General features: G+C 37.4%; 1 long non-coding RNA gene across 1 annotated transcript; it reads right to left on the bottom strand.

Annotated features, from left to right (window-relative positions):
* Nucleotides 1-426: 426 nt before the first annotated feature.
* Nucleotides 427-4098, bottom strand: LOC115300876. Its single transcript, XR_003912899.1, has 3 exons — nucleotides 4044-4098; nucleotides 576-660; nucleotides 427-478 (listed from the first exon to the last, which is right to left on the bottom strand). It is a non-coding gene; the product is annotated as an uncharacterized LOC115300876 (long non-coding RNA).
* Nucleotides 4099-4661: the final 563 nt, after the last annotated feature.

Raw genomic sequence — 4661 nt, 5'->3', positions numbered from 1 at the left:
ATGGAATTGTTTTGTGTGCAACTTTAACAAGGAATCTGTCCAATGGCACTTGGTTTTGTCTCCTTCTGAGGATTTCGTGGAAATGTGACATTACATTGATGGCCACCCATAATCCCACAATGAGGAAGAGAGAGAGAGACAGAGAGAGGGAGGGAGAGAAAGAGAGAGAATCTCTCTCAGTTGTGATCATATGACATTTGGCATCATGTACGACTCCTATTGCAAGACATCTCTTATTTATCTAGTTAGAATTTATTAGAAATATTTTCTAGCCTTGCAGGACGCTAGCAGAACAAGTTACTCACAATCCAAGGTTTTACTGTATACACCTGTGAGCTCATTAACATCTCATAAGTCATTGTTTAGGAATTACAGTAAACTTTGACCTTTTTAGAAATATATTTTAATTTATTTTATTGTTATATTCTCATTTATTCTTTATACATATTGGTGATTCTTCTCTGAGTCCAGCTCTATCCTACAAATTTTGCATACAAAAATTAGTGACAGTATCATACCCTGCATACATATTGCCATTTTCTCCTTCCATATACAACTGTGAGGTCATTACCTACCCTCAGAATCCTCCTCCTCTCAGGACTTCAGGCAGCCACTGTCACTGGGAAGAAGTGGATTCAAGATGCATCCGATTTGTCATTCCTGAGAAGTGATATCAAAGGACTTATGTGTAGCTGGAGACGGTATATATTCCACGAATGTTGGCATGTTTTAAGGCAATATTTTGATTAGTAAAATGTAGGCTGTATGAGTTCACTGGAGGGAGAAATCTCTGCAGGTGGGAGCAAGAACAGAGGTAAATTCAGGTAACTTGTCTGCCATTGGGTCTGTGAATATGGCTTAGAATTTAAAGAGGGTGAACATTCCAACAGAACAAAGAATTAAGAACAAAAATGTAGGTAGATGATGAATGTGTTCAGCATTTAGAATGATGCAAAGTAGTATTTTTTAAGTGAGCTAATGTAATTTCTTAAATCACAAAGGAAATGCCTGATTCTAGCTTATTTTACCTTGATTGTTAAATACACCTTCCATGAATCTATGCCTTCAATGGATTTTCAACTTCAGACATGATCCCCTTCAGCTTGTGTCTTTCCAGCTAGAATCTAAATTTTCCAGTCTATCACCTCTTATCCCCTTGAGCATTTTATTTGTCATGCTCTGTACAAGTTGTAAGCTCATGAACACTTCCTTGAAAGGAGCAAAGGACTGTGGTGACAATAACTTCTCATGTACAGACTTGCATCAGCTTATGAAGAAATGCTGGTGTAAACAACCACTGTCCCAGGAAATCATCTTGGATTGATTATTCTTTGACTTTGCCTTTCACATATCACCCATTGTTAATCTTTTTCTTTTATTCAGCAGAAATTTACAGGGTGCCAACCACTCACAAGACTCTGTCCAAGACATTGAGGCTTAAAGATTAATAAGATTAATAAGCAATGACTTTTGTTCTGAAAGACCAAATATTTCCTGAAAACAACAAATGCATATAAAAGATAATTTTTTAAAATGAGCAAAGTTCAATGATAGATATATTCACAGAATGTCTTGAGAGCAGTAAGTAATCTATAACCTAGCTTGGTGAAGGGATAGATCGAGGAAGACTTCAGTGAATTGATGTTAGCCAGGCAAACAAAGGGGCCTCTGATATATCTTCTTAACAAAGATGAAAATATATTGTTTATTCAACTGGACACTGGTTTATGTCATTTGCTATCATTGTGGTCCTGACCATCACACAGAATTGATTAAGTTTTGTTTTCTAACAACAGCCTATGCACATTTCAACACTTCGTTGTCATACCCTAAGTTTATAGTTGTGTGTGTGTGTATGTGTGTGTGCTTACGATGAAAGTGGGATTCTAATTCACAGTATCTGACTCTGGAATCCATCCCCTTAAACACTACCCTACACCATCTTCAACAGAATCCTTTAGCATTTCCCTTGGGTTTCTTTTCTTTTCTTTGTTTTGTTTTAAATATAATGTATTGTCAAATTGGCTAACATACAGTGCATACAGTGTGCTCTTGGTTTGGGGGTAGATTCCCGTGATTCATCTCATACATCCAAAACCCGGTGCTCACCCCACAAGTGCCCTCTTCAATGCCCATCACCCATTTCCCCCTTTCCCCTGCCACCCCCACCAACCCTCAGTTTGTTCTCTGCATTTAAGTCTCTTATGGCTTGCCTCCCTCCCTCTCTGTTTGTAACTATTTTTCCTTTTTCCCATCCCCCATGGTTTTCTGTTAAGTTTCTCAAGCTCCACATATGAGTGAGAATATATATATGTCCTTCTCTGACTGACTTATAGTTTCGCGTTTCTGATTCAGTATGGAGAACATTACAATGACCTAGGCTGTGATGGTTCCGAGGTGATTTGGGCTGAAAAAGAAAGTGATTTACCCTGGATCATTCCTTCCCCAAGAGTTGTCCCTGGGTTGGAATCACCAGAAACACCTGAGGACTTGTGGGAAAGGCAAACCCTCAAGCCCCACCTCAGACACACTGAGTCAGAAACTCTGGGGGCGGGGCTTAGCAATCAGCTTCAGCAAGGACACCAAGTACATCTGGTCCGCTTAAAGTTTGAGAGCAACTCTTGATAAGAAACAGATCCCATCCTACCCGTGAGCATTGGTTTTTCAAAAGTAATCTGGAAAGTTCACACCGGAAAGGGAGAGAAATGGATGATGACCAGCTGACAAGATACATCAAAAATATCTAGGATGGTAACAAAGGTAGACATAATGATACCAAACTGGTACTCTATGTGTTCACAGCAGTCAGCTGTTTGATTTTATGAATGAAGGTAAAAAAGAAAATAGTAAATGTGTAGAGACTTTTCTATTTATTTAATTGCTTTAATTAGTGAACTAGTTAAGGCAATTTAAAATATAACTTTTAAAAATCACATGGCTCTCCTTTAAATCAAAGGGTTCAATTCATATCTTTCTACTGTGTGACATTTCTACTTGGCATTAGAATTTCTCTATGCCAAAGAAATATGAAAATCCATATCTTGCCATTGTACCATTTTAATATTCATTTTAATGACATAATATAAAAATTCCACTTTACTAAGAACATCCATAGCATAAATACCCTATAATAAGACATTTTAACTTTAATAGCAAAAATTTTGCTCTTGTATCACTCTGGCATGATGGATAAGAGCATCCAAATTAGGTTTTTAGCACAACCTTTGGACTACATTAGCAAAAATAAATATTAACATAAGAAATGTATGATGGAAAATCTTTAGCACTATACAAAAAATTAATTCAAAAGGGTATATTGATCTTTAAGCCACCTAAAATAAAATGTATTAAGCAATTCTAAATATTTCTGTAGCAAAAGTGCTCAATATTTCACACATTCTTTAGACAACCTAAGTAGAAAGAACTCATTAAATATTGAGACAAATCCTGATAGCTTGGGTCAGAATTAGCGGGTGTCCCTAGAGAGGATTCCATGGTTAGAGAACACATTCTTCACATTGGTTTTGAAGTCAACCTCTCTTAAGACAGGTAAAGACAATGACTCTTGTATTTTGATTAGCTGCTAAAAAGAATGTAAATATTTCTATTAATTGCTCTCATCACTTCACGCTCATTTGGATAAAATAGCTGATTGCTAGGGAACCTAAAACGCTGAGAAAAATAATATTTAATTTGGACAGAGAAACCAGGAAAAAGTGATCCATGTTATAAGAAGAATATGGGGAAATATTCATTAATTTTCTCATCTTAGTATTGCTTCTTTCCAGGAGTGTCAGTGAAGGAGCTAAAATTCTGAGAGGAACACTGGCTTTCTAACCAGATAACTGAGAAAACAAGACCCTTGCCATCGGGGAGTGTGGGGGAAATACTGAGAAGGAGAAAGGAAATACCCAAAGTATGCGTCTGAACTGGCAGAAATTCCCAGCTTGCGTTCCAAGTTGCACAAGCACAGAGCACACCCACAAAACATAGCAAACCTGGTGCAAGCTGAACCAGGATATAAGCTGATTCCCAAGCCTTACCCGAAACTTCGGTTCTATATCCAATGGGACAACTGTCCACAGAAGGCAAAACGGAAGTTGCGGTCTGAACCTGCCTGGGTTAGTTGAGTGGTAAAGAAAAACTCAAAATTCTCCAAAGAATTTCAATGGCTTCGAAAGTCTTGTAACATAATAGTCAGAATTCTTAAGACAGAAATCAAAGTTCTTTAGCCTACAAAGAGTCGGTAAAATCTAAACAACCCTCAAAATAAAAGATAATCATTGGAAGCCAATCTCCAGATGACACAGATGTGTGAATTATAGAACAAAGATTCTAAAGCAGCAATGTAACTCTTCTCCAGAAGATAAAAGTAAACATTTTACCATAAATGGAAAGGTAGAAATTCTCAGCAGAGAAGTAAAACCTGCAATAATAAAATGGAAATATTAGAATGGTAAATTATGGTATCTGAAATTTTTTTAATTTTTAAAGTTCATTTATTTGTTGGTGTGGGACAGAGAGAGAGAGAGAGAGAGAGAGAGAGAGAGAGAGAATCCCAAGCAGGTTCCACACTATCAGTGCAGAGCCTGATGGGGGGCTTGGACTCATGAACTGTGAGACCCTGACCTGAGCTGAAACCAAGAGTCAGATGCTTAACT

The sequence above is a fragment of the Suricata suricatta genome, chromosome 9, assembly GCF_006229205.1.
Source record: "Suricata suricatta isolate VVHF042 chromosome 9, meerkat_22Aug2017_6uvM2_HiC, whole genome shotgun sequence".
Lineage (NCBI taxonomy): Eukaryota > Metazoa > Chordata > Mammalia > Carnivora > Herpestidae > Suricata > Suricata suricatta.
The sequence above is the reverse complement of the archived record's forward strand: the minus strand, read 5'-3'. Positions and strand labels throughout refer to the sequence as shown.